The 22,500-nt window shown below is 34.7% G+C and overlaps 1 long non-coding RNA gene across 2 annotated transcripts in view; it reads right to left on the bottom strand.

Annotated features, from left to right (window-relative positions):
- The window catches only part of LOC145255522 (uncharacterized), a 258,434-nt gene that overhangs the window by 142,102 nt on the left and 93,832 nt on the right, over positions 1 to 22,500 (bottom strand). Inside the window, exon 4 of one of the 2 annotated variants that reach the window (XR_013863855.1) lies at positions 19,316 to 19,462. The exons of the other annotated variant lie outside the window; for it this stretch is intronic. This is a non-coding gene — a long non-coding RNA (uncharacterized LOC145255522). Of the gene's footprint in view, positions 1 to 19,315; positions 19,463 to 22,500 lie in introns of those variants that run through there. 2 annotated transcript variants of the gene reach the window in all.

Here is a 22,500-nt window from a genome sequence, read left to right as displayed (position 1 = left end):
GTTGAAGAATACCCTCCGTCGTAACAACAACCCCAATAGCATACTATCCACCAGACGTGTTAATTGTACCATATATGCCTACCATACATACGAGGCATCTTCGAAAAGATTCAAAGAATATGTCCCCCCTACAACATCAGGACGGTATTCAAGAGCGAGTCAACACTCATACTACACCTGGTACGAATGAAGTCCCCCATGGAGGAGAACATGACCAAAAACTGCATGTACTCCATCCCATGCAGTTGCAGAAAGGTTTACAAGGGTGAAACATGCCGCCCCTTTAAAGTAAGGGTGGCAGAACTAAAGGGTAACTAAAGGGGAGACGGAAAAATCGGGTATAACCAACCATGTCTGGATGGAGAGGGGCGACATCGCCCCCCCATTGGATGAAGTAAAAATAATAAATACAGAGACCCACTGAAAAGTGAGAAAACTTAAAGAAACAGCTAACATGCTCGGAGATAACAACCTACTGAGAAAACCAAGCATAGAGTTGAATGCAATTTGGACACCTCTGATAGAGAGAGAAAACCTTGAATAACAACATAGGTTTAACATTAACAAAAACCAACTTAGGATTTTCCTAGTGGCATATGGCCGAGTGGTCCTAGATGTTGTATCAAAGTTTACAGTTGTGCTTAACGAAGGCAGTAAAAAAGTAACATTCGAAACAGAGAATCAGCAACTATGTCCCAAAGCCTAGCTGGAGTCCAAACAAGGTGCCCCCGTAATAATAATAAAGGGTTGGGTTCGAGACTCCTAACAAACGGTTCCCCAGTTCGATACAAAACACCTGATGAAGGCAAAACGGCCGAAACGTTGTGACGATAACAACCAAGATGAGGAAGTCAGTTCGACAATCTCAATCAATGAAAACACCTCATCTAAAAAATACAGACAATTACACCTGAAGAAGGTCGAAGGTTATATCAACCTAATCGTGGTGAAAATCACACTCCAGATGAGAACAGTACTGCTATTAATAATAATATAGAAAAAAACATCCTCATCACAAAAATTCAGAAACGTCATATATATATATATATATATATATATATATATATATATATATATATATATATATATATATACAACATAAAAAGACGAACACGGTTCAGAATGTGAAGAACCACTAAAGACATTAGTAACACATAAACCTCAGGTCACAAACAAACAGGAAACGTATACACCCGTTTATATAGGTTACATTCATGTTAGTGTAACATTACACTACCAGTCAACAGTGGTTGCCATTGAGAACTGCCTGATAATGACTTGTTTCATAATTCCTAGTTACTAGTGTTGGGACGATTAATCGAAATCAGAATCGGGAATCAGAAAAAATCTTTACTTGTTCGAGTATCGGAATTCATATCGGAATCGGGAAATTTTGATTCTCATTTCCAATTCCAAAAGGATTCTTTTATTTTTTTTCCTGGAAATTATAAAGAAAAACATATATGCATTTATTTATTTATCAGGAGATTATTTATCTATAACATAAAACTAAGGGGAAAGGATTTATATGACGTTTCTCAATTTAAGTGATGAGGATTAGTTATTCATATTAATAATGATGAGAATTGGTTATTCTGTTATTGGTTAGTACTGTTTTTAGGATTGTCCTCATAATTGAACACTTTGGGGGATTTCTTTTAAAACACACACGCACACACACACACACACACATATATATATATGTATGTATATATATATATATATTTATATATATATATGAAATTAAGATGGGGGTAAACAGGCCTAGAGGCTCGATGTCTCACCCGTCTTATGCTAGAATTAGAAAGCCTGCATATCTTATGGCGAAACGTCGAGCTTCCAGGTCTCTCATCCTCCATTTTAATTTCCCATTTTATCCATTTTTAAGTATCATATATATATATATATATATATATAAATTTGAATCACACACACATATACACATATATATATACACATACTAATCACGCACACACACACACACACATATGTATATATATATATATATATATATATATATATATATATATATATATATATATATATGAGTGTGTGTACATATATACAAAAAGGGATAAATAGATAGATAGACTAATCTGATTATCTGAAACTCGTATATAGATTCAATGAAAGATGGATGATGCTATATTAAAATTGTGCATATTTACGGATTATTGCTTCCTATTTTGATATAATAATAGCAAACGCACTTATGAAGACAAATTCTAGCGAGGGAAATTAGGTCGCATGTCTCATACATCTGACGTACTGACACATTTAATTGGCGGAACGTTTGATAACTACTCAAGGAGACACATCACATTGAAGATGTGATTAAAAAGAATGAGAATGTAAGACAGGCATTCGTTGATATCAATAGAAATAGATAGAGAGAAAGAGAGATAGAGAGAGAGAAGTAGAGAGATAGAGAGAGATAGGATGTGTTATTTGCAAATGGTTATTGTATCAAATATTTATTGATACAAGCTGAGTGGAATACATGTGCAGAATCCTTGCTGTCTCATAAGTCTATCATTTTGAAATACACAGTATTGGATTATTGCTTGTCGTCTATATCTCTGCATGTCAATTTTTAATTGAATTCCCGTTTCAACTATATAAACAAAACTAAATATTGTACATTTATAATATTTATACGATAATAATTGGGGCTGCTGTTTTTGAGCGTTGTATTTCAAAATAGGAAAAATAATATACCTCTTATTAACCGCGTTTATAATTATTTCCATAATCAAAGAACGCCGTCGCTGCCAAGAGTCATGACTGTAAATAAGCATCAAAAGTTCAAGACTGGGGTTTCGCCATAATTATGTATTCATCAGTGTGGCATATTAAAACAGGCGATTGGAAACCTGAGTAATTTGTACGTGAGGCGGGTACTATGTCGCTTGAGCAACAATGCCACATGCAGGAGAATTACAACATATTTATATGCTCAATTAATTTTATTGTATTAGTTTGACAAAAAGGTTCTTGAAGAATTTTTAATTTTGATTTCAAATGATATATTTTAAAATAAGTTGTTGTTATAATACCGTTACTATAGATAAGTGAACAAATCAGGTTGTCCTCGACGGTCGTACATCCAAACAATATGATAAAAATGCGGGAGTGCCTCAAGGTTCTATCCTTGGACCTCTATTATTCCTAATATTCATAAATGACCTCCCAGACAAAATTGTCTTTGAGATGGGTACATATGCCGATGACCCCACGCTCTATAACAGACACGACAGGAAAACAAATGAACACATATCTGAAGAAATGGCAGAAACACTAGAGGATGACCTTCGATCTGTAGTGTAATGAGGGCAAAAATGGATGTTCACATTCAATGCTGACAAGACTAAACTTGTTTCCTTCAATAACTACACGAAACCTCCTCTACCACCAATAGCAATGGGCAAATACTTTTTATCTGGAAGCACATCTTTTTTAAACTCCTCGGCATAACGTTCACAAGAAACATGAGTTGAAATAATTACATTGAGAGCATTGCCAGGACCGCTGCGAAAAAGGTAGGTTCTCTCTAACGTGCTAGAAAGCTACTAACGACCGAAAGTATCATGTACCTCTATAAGGCCAGTATTCGCCACTGTATGGAGTATTGTTGTCATATTTGGGTCGGTGCATCTTCTACTAGTCTCTCACTCCTAGACAAGGTTCAAAAGAGAGTCGCCAACCTAATAGGTCCTGAACTGTCATGCAAGCTTCAGCCTCCATCCCACCGACATAATGTAGCATCTCTCTGCCTGTTCTACAAGGACTTTGACGGTGAATGTTCCGACGAACTGCAAGCACTTGTATCCCTCTACGTAAATACCCCCGACAAACCCGACACGCAGTAAAATCCCACCCCTTCACAGTAGAGATCCCTAGGTGTAAAAGATGTTTCTACGCGAATAATTTCTCCCCTAGAACCGCTAGATTTTGGAATTCCCCTCCAGGTTCCTGCTTCCCCAACTGTACTCACATGTAGATGTTCAAGTGTAACCTGAACCGAAATCTTGCTGGCCAACTCTCTACCTAGTACCCCTGTAGCATGTGCCCCTTATAGTAGCCCTCTACATCAAAGTGGCAATTTTTTTTGTTTGGGGTGAAAATGTAATTTAAAAAAAATAAAAAAAATAAAAATAGTTCAAGAGCATTTTCGCTGTGTCTAATCGTTTTTAATAAAATCGTTTCTAATCAATGATGGCTTCTTTTCAGAATGTTGAATACAAGATTGAAACAAGCTAATTCGAACAGTTCTCTTATTTCAATTCGAGTTAGGTTTAAACTCCGCTGAAAAAGCTCGCGACATCAACGAAGTGTTTGACCCAGGAATCACTACTGAACGCACACCTTATCATGTTAAATCGAATATTTGGTTCTAAATTAGACGTAAAGTATACGAGGATTTCCTATCATTTAAGAGAGATTGGAAAGACAAAAGCTTGATAAATGTGTGCTTGAACGACAACCAAAAGAAACGCCGTAATGAAGGGCCATATTGTCTTCATTTACGAAACAAAAACAATCTATTTCTCGACCTGCTTTAGACTTACGGATTTTTGGATTCGTTACGATAGCCACCGATGCTTAACTCAGTGGTTAGACGCAGAGGAAGCTCCACAACACATTTCGATACCAGAGTTGCATCAAAAGAACGTAATGCTGACTGTTTGGTGTGGTGCAACCTGTCTCATCCGTTAGAGTTTTTTGAGTGCAAGGGAAACAATTACGGCGAAACAAATAAAATGCATCAACATCTTCAACAGCAACGCCCAGTCTTTGTCAACAGGAAAGCCCCAATTTTCCTCCACGACAATACCCGACTGCACGTTGCAAAACCGACCCTGCAGAAGTTGAACGAATCGGGCTACGAAACTCTGCCTTATCCGTTATACTCTTCAGATTCTCAGCTACGGACTGCTACTTTTCTAAGCAGCTGCACATTTTTAAAAAAAACTAGGCAATATCAAAGACATCTACAGCAACTTCATCGCCGCTAGAACGCAAACTGTTTATATACTGGCATAAATACACTTATTCTGCGTTTGAAAAATATATTGATTCGATTCTGATGGTGCTTATTTCGATCGATATGTGTTTGCTTCAGCCGAGATATGTTCATCCGAATTTAAATATTAGACACCGCAAGAACTTTCTTGTCAATCTGACGCTTTTTTTTTTTTACATAGGATCACCACATTATCAAGGTCAAGAGGCCACTCAAGGATAAGGGTTAAAGAGTGTACAGTAGAAATTGGACAATATAGTAATCATTCGTAATGAAAATTTGGTAAATTTGATAACTTATATGGAACGGCTCATCAAGAACTTATTTACGTTAGACTTGAACACAACCATATTGTAGTCAGCCGGAAAGCAGGAAACGGAAGACAATTCCACAGGCGTGCAGTTCTAAGAAATAAGCGTTGTTCATGGAATCTACGTTTAGGTATAGGCACATATAAAGAGTGGGGGGGAATTATTGATAGTGTTTACAGCTAGACGAGTGTTTCTTGTGAAAGTATGGCGAGAGGGGGACCATAGTTGTGATAAGACTATTTTCGACTTCTTCAAAACCTCAATTAAATGGAGAAATATTATATGTGGTTTAATGTCAGAAAACTATCATCTCCTAATTTGTGGCTTAATATCCAATCTGTTGTTCTGATAATCTCGGTAAAGAAAAACATACACTGATATCAATTAAATTATTTTATATATTATAGAAATGACGATTTTGTCTGTCATTAACCCAAATTATATTTTTATATTAATACATAGTTTCAATTATATTTCTATGTTATTAAAATTTAGTATTTGTCTGTCAACAGCCGGAACTTTAATGTTACGTTTATATCTGAGGTCAAATCAATTGTAGTAGTATTGTATAAAGAGCAGTGACATTTCTGTCTCTATTACAGTCTGCTCTTCGATTTTTCATAACTTTATTAACAAATATAGAATGCGGTAGCTGTTATGAGGTAATGATAGAAGCTTGCCCCAAATTACGTTCTAATCATTAGTAAAATTGTAAAGGTGTACATATTTAACGCTTCTGTTAAGTTTTAACGTTTAGCCTCCTTTGCAAGGAAACATCCGAGTTACTTTACATAAGTTTCCAGGCATTTTTTGTGTGAACAAGCATAATAAATTGTCGTAGACTTTTGAAAATTTAGTATATTATTGCGATACGTAAAAAAGAAAAAAATTGAACGCATTTATCGAATGTCTTTCTAGCTGGTATTTCTAATTGCGATTTAAAAAAATATTTAAACAATTATTTTCTCTTTTGCCAGCATGTGACATTTACTCTCCGCTGTGACGTCGCCCAAACCAGGAATACGTGCTTCTCTCGTCAGGTCTCGAAGACTTTTAATTTTTGCTGTACGGTCATACCGCGCAACCGAATTGATCATTTACATATATATTACGCGGTTGCTGCTGCTCACAGCGCTAAAGCGCTTTGTTACATAATGCCATGTTCTGCCGTTTGTGAAGTAAGATTTTCGTAATCCAACAACCAAACACAGGCATTGTTTGACTTCAGTTACAAAAAGGTTGACACTAGTCGAGGACGATCAAAATGCTCCCTTTTAATTCGCTACTACACTGAGATGTAGGGGAGGGCACTACTCATTTTCGAGGATTATTCCACTGACCTTCGATTCTCACCTTGTAATACGGAGGATTTTCCAGAGGCTCGCTTTTCATTAGCCACTACACCAATGACGTCACTTCTTTCTAATGACTACACCACTTACCCTTGGTTCTTACCTTATAATGTTGAGTGTTTAGCAATGGGAGGGGGATCAAGTACCATTTTTTAATCTGTGATATGACACGACTGAGGAATGAAACTGTTACCTTAAACAGGTGTTATATCAAAGTTTTCCTTCAAGGTCACAGTAACATACACGCCATTAAGATATAAATTTTACATTAAGTTTAGAGGTTAGTCCACAATTATTTTATTTGTGATAAGACTATATTTTTGGAACTACTACTTCTTTCTTAATGTAATATACGTTCTGTTGATATGAGACAATCCACGTATATAAACCCCCTAAAATTTTTGATCCAATGTAGTAGTTATTATGTCTTTCTAGCTGGTATTTCTAATTGCGATTAAAAAAAGTATTTAAACAATTAATTTCTCTTTTGACAGTATGTGACTTTTACTCCCCGCTGTGACGTCGCCCAAACGTGCTTCTCTCGTCAGGTCTCGAAGACTTTTAATTTTTGCTGTACGGTCATACCGCGCAACCAAATTGATCATTTGCACATATATTACGCGGTTGTTGCTGCTCCCAGTGCTAAAGCGCTTTGTTACATAATGCCATGTTCTGCAGTTGTGATAAAACTATATTTTTGTGACTACTACATCTTTCTTAATGTGGTATACGTTCTGTTGATATGAGACAATCCACGTATGTAATCCCTCATTTTTTGGATCCAATGTAGTGTTTATTATAACCTTCCAGGCTTGTTGTCGTTTAAATTGACAGTGTAAGCTATGTGACTTCGTTATTCCGATCCATGGGAAGAGAAACATTTTTTTGGGGAATACTTCATATTTACTTCTAAGTATGAGGATCATATTCTGTGAAATATATTATTCGATATTTCCCAACAATATATGTTATTCTCATTTTATTTATAATCGATTCCCCCTGAAAATACATCACACGATACATTTGGAAAGTCCTGTTTAGTAACATTTGAAAAACATTATCTGTCCGTATTATTTGGATTATCTGAACTATTATTGTGATTTTAAATTTGATTTGCAAACCATTTCAGTCGATCTATCTTTTAGGACCTTGGAATTTTTCTCACACACGCGTGCATCATCAAGGAATTGTGAAAGGAAATCTTATATTGAATCAAGTAAGGCAATGCTTCTGTTTGCTTAGCCTCGAACGTACTGAGCAGTAACGTTCCACTTACAAAATAGTGTGTGTAAATATGTATTTTATCACTATTCCTTTCAGAAATATCCGTTTCAGTTTTAGGAGACTTATAGTGTAGTCCGAATAATCTCAATCTCTTTTAAATCAAGGTTTTGAAATCTACCTTATCTATATAAAAGCCAGGTACGGCCAACGATGGAGTACTGTTGGCACATCTCGGCAGGAGCTATTAGAAGCAACTTATCCTGCTTTAATATAGTTCACAATAGGCTTTTTAGCTTAGTGGGGAATGCCCGGCAACTTCTTTCTCACAGAAGAGGTGTTGCGAGCTAGTCTCTGCTTTATCGTTATTTTCATAGATAGTGCTTATCTGACCTTCAATTTATGGTCGCTACTCGCCAAAATCTCATGAAATACAGCAGTCTCGCCGAAACCAATATCAATAATTTCCCACACTCTTTATCTATTCCTAAACCTAACTGCAAATTCCATGAACAAAGCTTCTTTCTGTGCAACTCTTTTCCGATTGCCTGCTTTCCAGCTGACTACTATCTAATTGCCTTCAAGTCCAACGTAAACAAGTTCTTGATGAATCGTTCCCCTAAGTAATCCAATTCATAAACATCCCACTGCTTACGTTTACCATGCTGTAATTGACTAATGTACACCCAGTAACCCTTATCCACTAGTTGCCTCCGAGCCTTGATATGTGGTGGTTCCTGTGTAAAAAAAAAGTAACTGTAGCGTCGATGTTTACACATTGACGTATAAAAAAAAACAAAAAAAAACGCATGTGTACGCATATCGTCTGCGCATAACAATCCTACATAAAAACAAATAATTATATTTGGGACAAATCAGAAAACTTTCTGAATTTATTAAACTGTTTTTTTTTTTCCTCTGAGCTAACCAGATCCTAAAAAAACGACCAACAAGCCAATTGATCCGAGTCTACAGACCGGTGTTCTTGGTTCCTTTCCCTCAGCAACATCTCTACACTCACACGCACACGAACAGATACCACCACACACAGAACTCATCGACAAATTATCGTCTAGCAATCTATATAAATCTTTTTCCTTGAAACATTTCAAATCATTTCACTAAACTCCAATTATAATATAAAAAAAACACATAAACATTAACTCTTATAAATTACCTTAAATGAATTATTATTCATGTAATTGCGCAGAGAAGATTTGAATACGATTTTCCTTTCCTCTGAAAAACACGGTTTTTAATTAATCAATCCTGACGTCCACTGCTGTTTTTAAAAGAACTCTAAAAATATTAATAAACATTCTCTGTTTTCCTATCGTCGTAAACCTTCCATTTTAATCATAATATATATATATATATATATATATATATATATATATATATATATATATATATATATATATACGCGCCCTATAAAAAAATCCCCACGATCAAAAACACTCCATGACTCTTTCTGCCCCTCCCGTTTCTTTTGTAAACATAATCTCTTAGCGTCTGTTACTAAGGACTAACTTTACAACAGGAAGTTGGAGCAAAGACACCGCTCGTTAACTGGTGTTTATTTCTTTGTTTATTTTTCCGTTTGGTTTTTGTCATTCAACTGACGCTGATGATTTGTATTGAATTCATATCAGCCACATGTGGCTGGTTAAATACAATGAAACCGCTGGTTGTCTTCGGAATACGTATTCATAGTTTATACAAAAATATCTGTATTTTAGCTCTCACCTTCACGATCGAGCACTTTATTTAATTTCTTTTGATAACATTCTTACACGCTATATATATATATATATATATATATATATATATATATATATATATTTATATATATATATATATGAGCAAACAGTTAATAAAATATTTATGTTTATATATATATATATATATATATATATATATTGTGTATGTGTGCATCCAAATACGATTAAATTAAAATTATTTCATAAAAACATCCATTAATATCCATCCTAAGAAAAAGAGACAGAGCAACAGTTATAGAAATTCAGAAGATAACACGGATTATAAGTTATTGCATAGATATAGATAGAACCATGTATAGATAGATTAAATTCTCTCAATCAAGGGGCGATACGTTTGTATATAATGAATACGTAGCTATCTCACTATAGCCAGAAACGAGGCACAGTTTTTACATTAGTGCCTCATTGATGTAGCATTATGTTGTACTTAATTTGATCTTAACTCGGCAGAGGGTGAAAGTGAACAATAGAGAAAGAATTGTAAACCTATAATGTTTTTTCTTACTCGTAGAATTAGAATACTTAGAAGAATCAGCGAATAATATTTGGAAGATAAGAGTAAGAACAAAACTAAGAAAATTAAGAAAGACAAAAAAGAGAAGTAAAAAGAGAAGTAAAGTGAGAAAAAGAAGGATTTACGTATTCAGAACACGGAGACGTAGACTAAGTTTAAAAAGAATTAGGAGAAGTCTGAGAAAAGGACAACTAAGAGAAGGACAAACATGACAGAAAAAAGGTCGAGGAAGAGAAAAGAAAGGGTGGAATAAGAACAAGAAGAAAATAGAATGCTAAGAAGAAGACGGAGTGAAACATTTAAAAAGAGAGAGAGATAATGTAGGAAAGAAGACAACGAACAAAAATCGAGGCTAAAAAAAGTTGATTAAGAAGAAGTAGAACAAAGCAAGGGAGAAACTACGAAACAAAAAGAAACGGTAGAAGATGTAAGAGTAAACTAAAGATAACGGATTTAACAGACGAACAAAAGCGAAGAAGACGGAGAATGAAAAAAAAATTAAAGGAAAAGAAATAGGGGAAGTCAGAACAAGAGAAAGAAGAAGAAGAAGAGGAAGAAGAAATAGAAGAAGAAAAGAAGAAGAAAGAGAAGTAGAAGGAAAAGAAGATGAGAAAAAGAAAAAGAACAGAAGAAAAGAAAGAAAAAGAATAAATAAAAGAAGATGAGAAGAAGTAGAAGAAAAGGAGAGATAGAAGAAAAAATAAAATAAGAAGAAAAACAAAAACAACAAAAGAAAGGGAAGTAGAATGAAAATGAAGAAGATAACAAGAAGAAGATTAAAGAGAAGGGGAATAAAAGTGGATTAAAAGAAGAAGAGCAAAGGAATGGAAGAACAAAGAAAGAGGAAGGCGAAGAAGAAGAAAAAAAAAGAAGAGAAAAAGAAGAAGAAAATAAGAGGAAGATGAAGAATATGAAGAAGAAGAAGAAGAAAGAAAATAAGAAGAAGAAAAAGATTAGGTAAAGAAAAAGAAAGAGGAGGAGAAGAGTAAGAAGAAGAAGGAAAAGAAGAAAAAGAAAAGAAGAATATCATAAGAAGGAGGAGAAGAAGAAAGAAGAAGAAGAAGAAGAAGAAGAAGAAGAAGAAGAAGAAGAAGAAGAAAGACCGTGCACTCATCTGCTGGCATCAAGAAAACGAAATGATCCGGAGAGAGAGGAAAGTATTTCTTTGCCTGAATTGTCCCTCGCATTTATTGTCAAGAGCAGAAATGAATGCATGGGCAGCTGTCGCTCTGAATCGCCAGCCGAAGTCTTCGTAATTAGTTAACTGTCGCTATGGTGACATAAGGAGATACAGGGGAAGGCGATTGTATTGCGATTCCTCCGCAGTGAGCCAGTCCATTTCCGTCCGCAAAGCCGGCTCCATTATGCGGCCGTAAATGATTCTCTCGTTCTGTTCATACCACTGGTCCCCCACTAGTCTCATGTAGTGAACAAGATAAACGAAGAGTATCAGTCCATTGTTTTCGGCCTGATGTACTATGTTCAATCGGTAATAACTTAATTATTTAACATCCAACGGAACGAGGCTTTTCCTTTCTTTTGCTTTCTTTTCCATCTCCATTTCGCCATCACTATTCATATCCATTCAATCTCAACGTTTCTACTGTATAGCTTACAACAATGGAATTCACTTCATATGTATACGAGCAGATGTATAGCTCATGGTAAGGTCATATATGGACGGTTCGGTTTGTCTCATTTATTTAACGGTAACTCAATGCGTTTTCTATAAAGTTAACAACACGTTGTAGTAAACCATGTAAGGTCTTTTTTTACATGGAGGTCACCACTTATCAAGGCCCGAAGGCCACTCAGAGATAAGGGTTACCGTGTGTACAGTAATCAATGAGGTAGTATTGTAGTAATCATTATTATTGGGGGTTTTGATAGAGTGTCTTACTTAAGGGGGCGGTTTGTCAGGAGTTTGTTTATGTTGGACTTGAAGACGTCCAAGTTGTAGTCGGGTGGGAAACAGACAAGCGGCAGAGAGTTCCACTGGCGTGCAGTTCTTAGAAAGAAGCTTTGCTCATGGAATCTACGTTTGGATTTAGCCACAGATAAAGAGTGGGGAAACTTTTTGACAGTAGTTTCAGCCAGACGGGTGTTTCTCGTGAAAGATTGGCGAGGGGAGACGAGGGATTGGAGCTCAGACGAGCACCTGCCATGAAAATAACGATAAAACAAAGACAGGCTCGCAACGTCTCTTCTGTGGGAGAGTGGTTGCAGGGAAGAGAAAAGGGCATCCCCAATAAACGACGAAGTCTCCGTAACATTCAAACAGTAATTATCTAATCGGGGATCCATATTGACCCGAATGATTTCTATTGCGATCCCTAGAACAAACTATGCATGAGCGAACACTAACATAAACTAAAATTGCTTTTTTTATTTTTATTTCATTTATATTTTATTCATATATGGAATACTTGCTTTGACTTTCCGGTTCTCTAAAATTAATCGCCGTGGAAGTTTTCCAGAATTAGATGGGTGATCATTTCACAATCCCAAGCGCTGTGTGTCATCTAAATACGGTTATGCAGCTCAAAGCAGCGTTTGAATTTTAATTTGCCGTGTACAATTTCATCTTCAGAAGAAACACACAGAGTTCGCACAGGATAAATACCACACAATGTATTACCGGTTCGTTTTTATTTTATCATTTTTTTTCTGAGTGAAGATTATGCCAAATGAAACTCACCCTTACGTATGTGTGAGGAGAGGATGGTGTAGCAGTCTAGTTCATAGCTTCGGGGATGGTTTCGGGTAAAGATAATAAAAAGTGAGGTAACCTTAGTAACTCCTTCGGATTTTCTGCCTGGATTTAGTTTTTGTCTTTCCTCTATTGGGATAATCCTTATAGTAGGTTTTAAATCAGAGTTACTTTCTGGTAGGTTAGCTACCACCAAAATTTGACCAACCACACTCGGCCGAAAGGACAGGTTTTAATTTAATTATAGAATTAATAAGTAGTTTTAATTTAATGAGTAGCCTATAACTATTGGTTTTATTTTTCGATGATTGTTTACAATCTTTAGTTATTCACTTTAAAAATGGACGGTCAATTGTTGCAATGCAAAGGTCTTATATGCGCCATTTCAATATTCAATATCCTCTTAACAGATATGCTATTAAATTTGTTCAACCTCAGTTGGTAACTATGCAAGGGTATTGGTGCTAGAGCAACAATGAAGTTGTTAACTGTTATGATTCAGGATCGAAAAATCTCTTGAAATTTCGATTTTGAATTGCGTCCACTTCATCTAATTTGATAGAACTAAACTTTTGGCTTTGGGGATATCTTAAAGACAAAGTGTATGCAAATAAGTCTCGAATCATCCAAGAATTTAAGGCAAACATACGCAGAACATTCTTTCGCTACAACTTCCGATGTTAAGACCTGTCATAAAGAATAGCTTATAAAGAGCTCGATTTTGCAAAGCCGAGAATGGAGGCTACTTATGAGACATTATCTTTCGTAATTAAGTCAGAACAAATTTCCACACTATAAAATATGTAAAAAAAAAGAATTAATTAAATAGTCCTTTTGAAAAAAAGTTATTCGATTTTCAAACTGCAAAGTGACTTATCGACCACGCTATAGAAGTCGGTTTGTTGTTTTTACGGTAGTTTTTTTTTTTGTAACTCTCGAAAAGGTGTGTTGGTCACGCGGGATTCATGTTAAGATTTTTGTTCCTTAGTCGAAATCGGAATAAGTACGACGATGTAATATTTTATTTTACTATCGATTGGTGTGACTATCATAAAATTAAATAGATTTTGAAAAAAAGAACCTCTTCTTCATAGATGTATCATTGAATGAACATTTTCCGCAAACTATTCATATTTTTAACGGCTCGTCCATATGCGTTCGTCATTTAACAGTAATATAGCAACGGAATAAGGGTGAATAAGTTCTTAAAAACACTAACTGAAAACCATGTTATTCCAAGTTTAAATCCACTTCGTTCAGAAATAATAATTTCATCAATCCTATTTAATAGAAATGATTTTCATTTTATGAACAATTTAACACGATTAAAAGCTGGTGGAATACTAATATAATGAAAGGAGTTTATTCGTACAATACGAGGCGCCTTCAATAAGTTTCAAGAATTCTTTCGCATAGACACATTTCTTGATAGTACAAACCTGAAACTCTAATCCCTTTCAAAGTCATCACCTCCTGCTGAAATGCACACGTTGTACCCCTCAAAAAACTGCTGGTATGCCCCATGAAATTCCTCTTGTATGACTGAATCAATGACATTCGTCACAGCCTCTTTCATATCCTTCGTTGTCTCATAATGACAGTATCTTAGGATATTCTTGAACTTAGGAGATACTCAAATGTCACAAATGTCTCGACTATAGGGAGGCTATGTAACTGTTTTGGTGTCTATTTTGGTCATATAGTCTCCGACAAAAATGTTTTTGTGAGCTGCACAGATCTTACACTAGCATAAAACTGTGCATTTATTGTCTCCATAGAAGTACGACGGTCTTTTTCCATGAAAATCCTTATTCAGCTACTAAACTCTGGTGTTCGAACTTCCTTACTCCTCCCATACCTCTTATCACCGTCCACAGACTCTCCGCATTTCTTGACTCTCTCATACCTCTCAAAAACTGATGCTCGATTCATACAAAATGCTCTAAAAGCAGTCTGAAACACTCCATACGTCTCTGTGGCATTTTTTCCTAGTTTAAAATATAATTTTATTGTATATCGTTCTTAAAGATGTCCTCACGTCTAAATTTCATTTTTGAAACCAGCCATCTGCGACAGTCTTTAGTAAGTTGTATTCCAATTCCTGCTGTAGCTGTTCATTTGAACATGAAATCAGAAAAAATTGTTCAGACATCTCATAAGATGTATAGCAATAACATATTGCCTTTTTAAGTTTCTAAAAAAATATTAAATGCCCGTACAAATGTCTGAAGGCACTTCGTACATGGTTGGATAAGGAAAAGGGGTGTGAATTAATGAACGACTAGCAGAGCTACCAAGTTATACTGCAAAGTCTGCAGTATAATTAATATCGTTCTCTCTTTTTCACTCACCCGTTTCCATCACCTCTTCATCATCTTTGCTTTCATCTTCGGCAAACCTATTCCTCCTCCTAGACATAGATTACCCCGTAAGTCGAGACAGTGTACCAGAAATAAACCTGTTTAAAGTTGTTAACATTGGACGACACAAATAGAAGTAAATGTCAGGAAATAGTTTTTTTTTATTTTTTATTTTAGTTATTTTTCGCTGGGTTAGTTCGATTTAAAACAAGGCCGATAGCTATTAGTCGCGTGATGCCGTGTAATGATTGAATGCATGAATGTAGGATTGACATGAAATTCTTAAAGATAAACTAACATGACCGAAAAATGGGCTAAAATGACTTAAATAAAAAGTAAATGACTTAGAATGACTTAAATGAACTTAAGGATGAAGTGAATGACCATAAGAATGACTTGAATGCTTTAAAAATAAGTGGAATTCTTCAAACACAATTTGAGTTAGCTGGATAATGACTTGAATGGTTTTGAGACTGACTGGTTTTAAAATGGGTAATAATTTTACATTTAATTAATACAGAAAAGTGATCCCCCATTTTATATCACAATAAGTACAGTACGTAGTAAGAACAGATACTAGACCTTGATATTGGCCAAAAGGCCAAGAAAAGCTGCATTTATTTGAAACCTCACCGAGCAAATTAGGCACAAGGTCGATTTTTAATGTGAGGAGTGAAGGGGAAATGGGGACCAACTCCCCGGAGAGTAGGGGAGCTGGATAGTGACAATTGGTATGAAAGGTTTCCTCTACATTGTCCAAGGTCTTATATGTGAGGTTGCCCCCACATATGGTATTTTCTTGCATTATCTGCCGGAACAGATACTGCACTTTGATATTGGTCAAAAGACTAAGAAAAGGGCATTTATTTGCTCCCCCCCAGAGCAAATTGGCACAAGGCCGATTTTAATGTGAGGAGTGAAGGGGAAATGGGGACCAACTCCCCGGAGAGTAGGGGAGCTGGATAGTGACAATTGGTATGAAGGGTTGCCCCTACATTGGCCAAGGTCTTATATGTGGGTTTGCCCCCACATATGGTCTTTGCTTGCAGTATCTGCCGGAACTGATACTACAATTTGATATTGGCCAAAAGGTCAAGCACAAAAGTGTTACGGGCAGACCGACAAACCGACCGACCGACCGATTGAGTGACTTATCGAGTCGCTTGCACGCGACTAAAAAAAGCAATAGGTGTTTGTTGAGTACTTTTCCAAGTCTTATTGAAATGTAACTGTTTGTTCTGTATATAACATATTGCATAAATATCCTATTTTTACGGACGTTGGATCCCCATGTAATATTGTTAACGGAACCGTGATTAATAGAGAAATCAACAAAGGAAGTATATTCTTGAGAAATAAGATTTAAATTAGAAGTGTAATGGTATCAGAGGTGTGATGTCTGGGGAACTGGAACTCTACAATCGACACCGTATCACAAGATTATCGGGTTCAATACGATGATTTTAGTAGTGTTAACTGTTGCAACATTCATTCACTTAGCTTACACTGACAAGTATCAACGTCGTTTGATTTCAATATGTCACAGAATCCATCCCGTACAAAAATAGAGGATGCAGCCTTTCTTTTTTCAAGGGAATCACCACTTATCAAGGCTCAGGGGCTAATCGAGGATAATAGTTCAAGAGTGTACAGTAGTCAAAAGGACAATACCATAGTAATCGTTAGAATTGTAAATTTGGTAAAATTGGATTATTTAAGGGGGCGGCTCATCAGGAACTTGTGTACATTGGACTTGAAGTCGGCCATATTTTAGTCAGATGGAAAGCAAGTAAACGGAAGAGGGTTCCACAGGTGTACAGTTCTAAATAAACAACTTTGTTCATGGAATTTACATTTGAGTTTAAGCACAGATAAAGACTGGGGGAAATTATTGATAGTGGTTTCAGCTAGAGGAGTGTTTCTTAATAATGTTGGAAAATAAATTTATTATGTTAACTACTCTATTCGCTACTTCAATTTCGACCCTGAAGGCATCTTCGTTCAATGTGGGGATTGTTTATGAAAGATTTATTTTGAAGACAGCTAACTAACAAAAAAAAAAGATTCGGATACAGTGAAAGGATCGTTTTAGCAATTCTATAAAAAGAAGCGAGTATTTCCATACGTTATCTGTTCGTGTTGAAATTAATGCCCATTGTTCCCGATTTATTTAAATAGGGGAATTTTCGAATATTGAAATATTGCAATCAAATGTTTTCTCCATATTTTCAATTAAAACAATATTTTCAGAAATTGAAAAAAAAATAGAAATGGTTTTCTAAATTTAATTCAGATGCGCCAAAATAATATCCCCTTTCTGATTATCAATATTGGATTTTTTTATATCTTCTACGTTCTTAGTTCCTTATTTCTTTCGATTATATTTTAGAATAATAATAATAATAATAATAATAATAATAATAATAATAATAATAATAATAATAATAACATTATTATTAATAATAATAACAATAATGATATTAATAAAACTATTAATATTAACAATAATAATATTGATAATAAAACATGCAATTAGTATAAAAAATGTAAACGAAGAACACCTACGTTTTAACTCATATTTATATGTGTGTGTGTGATGTGTGTGTCTGTATCTGTTTGTGTTCGCCTTGCAGAAGACAGACCGATAATGAATATATATATATATATATATATATATATATATATATATATATATATATGCATATATATAAATATATGTATATATGTATGTATGTGTATATAATATTATATATATAAGTAATTATATATATATAGGCATACACACACACATATATATAAATAAATATATACATATATATACATACATATATATATATATATATAAATATATATATATATATATATATATGTATATAGTATCATCTACTCCTTAGATAGTTGTGGGCCTTTCCTGGATATTTTATTAGCTTCATATATATATATATATATATATATATATATATATATATATATATATATATATATATGCATATACATATTTTATTAGCTTTATATGTATATATATATATATATATATGCATATACATATATTTATATATTATATCTGGTATAATATATATATATATATATATATATATATATATATATATATATACACTTCATTATTTTTCTGTCTTCGACTTGTTCTCGCTCTCTGTCTGTCTGTCTGCCTCTCTCTCTCTCTCTCTTTCTCTCTGTCTCTCTCCCTCGAGCGTTTTGCCTTCCTTTCTTGGTCACCCACGCCAATATATATATATATATATATATATATATATATATATATATATATATATATATATATATATATATATATATATATATATATATATATGACAGAACGGAAAGACTAACGAAAGCCAGAGGGAAAATAATTGGGAACTATTCATTTTTTACACCAATTATGACACATACTTGATTTTTAATGTATTTTCTTTAATCTTGAAAAGTGAATTAAGCCGGGTTAACAGGTTCAGGTAAATAAATGGAAAACGACACCTGCTCCATACACAACTTATCAGATTCATATACAAGCAATAATGCGAAGTATCTTTGTTGGAAATACAGCATTTATTAGAGCTGTAACAAACATGCTATTTTAGATTTGAAAAACCAGTGATGATTTTTGGACTGGTTCCCATAACAACCAATTGTCTTAGCCACTAGTCTTTCTACCAATTCACCGATCTCGCAGAAAAGAAAAGTAGCAAGAGAAACAGAAAGAATGTGCCAATATTTTAATCGTTTTTTAAACGTTAATAAATTTATTTTAGTGTCCCCGTACTTTTGGCACATTCAATAAGTTCCCCATTAGAACTCTTTATATTCGACATAATATTATTTTGTACCCTATCAATTTTTTCGTGATTATATGATAGCCGAAAGAGCTCTTGAGAAACTTCCACTTATTATTTTCCAAACTGTATATAAATTCTGTACCTCCAAACATTTATATATATGCTTATTACAGTGAAGCAACTGGCCCTGACGGCATTCTAATTATAGTGTTGAAAAAGCTTCAAGCAGAACTTGCTACCATACTTACAAAACTGTTTAAGCGTTGCCTTAAAGAGAAGTGCTTCTCAACATCCTGGAAAACTTCATCAGTATGCCCTGTATTTAAGGTTTTAGGTGATTAGTCATTTCCCTCTCAGTACAGACCAATAAGGCTCCTGTGTGTCATGAGTAAGTTTCTGGAATCCATAATAAATAAAGAATTAGTCAATCACCTCAGCAGAAATAACCTTCTTAGTGGCATGTAACATGGTTTCCGTTCTGCTAGATCTACAGCAGATGCCCTAATGGTAATATTTCATTGGATTTCTCCATCTCTAGACAAAGGCTTCATTTCTAGGGCAATTGATCTTGACATATAAAAGGTCTTCGATAAGATATGGCATAAAGGACTACTTCACCAGATTTCCAGCTACGGTATACTGGAAATGTTTTTTCAATTATTAAATCGTTTCTCTTTGATATACTCGTAAGAGTAGTGGTTGATTGGCAGAAAACAGAAACCCATAGTACTAATGCCCTCAAGGGTCCATCCTGGGCCCAACTCTCTTGCTGATCTACATCAATGATCTAAAAAACACATACTTAAAGCATTTGTATGCTGATGACACGACCATCCATGGCACACATCCAAGGCCGTAAATGAAAAAATTCTCTCTGATTCTCTCTCCTCTGATGTTCAGCGCGTTGTACAGTGATGGAAGAGGAGGCTGGCCACTTTTAATACATCCAAAACCAAGCTCCTATCTTTACACTATCAACGCTCTGATCCCCATCTGGCATCAATGGAAATGGATGGCTCTCTTCTATTTTTTTTTACAAGCTTCTGGGATTGATCTTGTTTCTTGATTGGAAATGGAACACACACATCAAGTTTGTTTTCAAGGTCGCTGGAAAAATTATGGGATCCTTCTACCACTCCAGAAGATATATCAGTGCTGATGAAATTCTCAATCTACATAAAAGCCAAGTACTATTGTCACATCTGGGCAGGGGCTGCTAAAACATCCTATCCTGCCTTGACAGAGTGCAAAATAGACTTCGTGGCTTAGTGGGGGATGCCTTTTCTCTGCCCTGCTCCCTCTCTCCAACTGAAGAGTTAGTCTCAGCCTGTCTTTGTTTTATGGCTATTTCCATGGCAAGTGCTTGTCTGAACTCCAACCTATGGCCCCACCTCGCCAATATTTCACGAAAGAAACCCGATTAACTGAAACTTTTGTCAAAAATTTTCCCCACTATTTATTTGTGCCAAAATCAAAACGTAGATTCCATGAACAAAGCTTCTTTCTTAGAAGTGCACGTTTGCTGTTTCCTACCTAACTATCACTTGGATGTCTTCAAGTCCAGCATGAAGAAATTCCTGATAAACCGCACCCGTAAGTAAGGAACTTTATCAAATCTCCATTACTAACGATTATTACAATGTTATCTCATTGATTACTGTACACGCAATATCTCTTATCCCCGTGTGACGTGCGGGCCATAAGTGGTGACTACCATGTAAAATATCTCTATCTATCTATCTATCTATCTATATATGTATATATACATACATATATATATATATTAATTTATAAAATATATACGGCGATTATGCTACACTGAATATTCCGAGTTTCATCCACTCTAGGATTCTTCAGGTATATGCGCAAATTTTGTGGTTATCTGTCGTGTTTATATACGCACCTTTATTGAGATTTCAGTTAGCCAATCAGCTTTCTAGTATCCCCCGCACCCTTCCTAGCAGCCAATGGGTATGCACTTATAGGACAAAGGACCATTTTACCTCCGGTTGACCTGGTTCTTTGTGCGTGTTCTGATTAGCCTGGATATCTAGTGCCTTGATCTATTTTAAATCTAGGTTAGGTTTTATATATATATATATATATATATATATATATATATATATATATATATGTATGATAGTTTTTGTATATGCATCTTTATTCATTTTATTTATTTATGTGTTTATTTTCTATTCTTTTGATAGAGATAAAGTTATTTTGTATCTTGAGTAAATGTTATCCTGTGAACACAGTTGCTCGCTATTTCTCTCCTACAGTTTAATAGATGTTGGTACAGGATAGCAAATTTTCTAAGTAGTTTTGTTGAGAAGGGTAGCCAGTTTTAATATACATTTTTATCATTTGTTTTATAAATTTAGATTAACATAAAAATTATTTCAATAAATGGTCGTTTCTTTGTATAGGGTGTATAATTAAGAAGTATTGCTTCAAGTATTTCTTGCGTAGTTTTTTTCATACATAACGTGTGTGTTTGATATCTGTATCTTTTTCTTATTATAAGTCTATGTTGTAGTGAATCAGTAGTCAGTTTGTATGTAAATAAACTGGAAAAAAATTTAACTGCTTTCCAAAAAGAATTTTAAAAAAAGCTAATATTATTTGTAAGTAATACTGACGCTATGGGTAAGGTCATTGATATAAAGACATAAAACGTTTGCTAATTTTTAGAAAAGAGGGGAACAGATACGTGAAAAAGAAAATACATAATAATTATAACCACTTCGGAATATCAATATTGGATTTTTGATAGCTTCTACTTTCTTAGTTCGTTATTTAGTTATGTGATTTTCTAATAGGATTAAAGGGCTTGCATTAAAAATGGAAATATGAAACTAATACGGATCTTAAAGGGTGACGATATAAAGTTAGAGATAAAGAGTGAGAGCAAGAGATAGACAGATAGAGAGAGAGGGAGAGAATAGAGAGAGAGAAGAGAGAGAGACGATGTAAATCTAGAAAATAGAAAGTAAGGTGTATGCTTGAATACAAACCAAAAAGCGCGTGCAAATTTGCTCATAAAAAGAGAGAAGGGCAGAATGGGCGTTAGAGAAATAGACTGAGTAGAGTAGACGTTGCGTTAAAATAAGTATGCGCAATGAGTTGAAAAAAAATTCAAATGTCGGAGATAAGAAACACATGAAGTGGACGAAAGGAAATACAGCTGGATTGATAGATAGATAGATGAATAGATAGATAGATTGATAGATTGATAGATGAATATATATATACATATATACACACACACACACACACACATATATATATATATATATATATATATATATATATATATATACATATAGGTGTTAGGTCATGTCATGTGCTACTGGTACCATGTAACCCAGTACTACCTGTCTCATGGTCGGGTCACCGGCGACTAAACTGGTTCCCCCACCGGACTTGTTTGGGGA

The sequence above is a fragment of the Euprymna scolopes genome, chromosome 31 (genome assembly GCF_053919585.1).
Source record: "Euprymna scolopes isolate OS-2025 chromosome 31, ASM5391958v1, whole genome shotgun sequence".
NCBI classification, from domain to species: Eukaryota; Metazoa; Mollusca; class Cephalopoda; order Sepiida; family Sepiolidae; genus Euprymna; species Euprymna scolopes.
The sequence above is the reverse complement of the archived record's forward strand: the minus strand, read 5'-3'. Positions and strand labels throughout refer to the sequence as shown.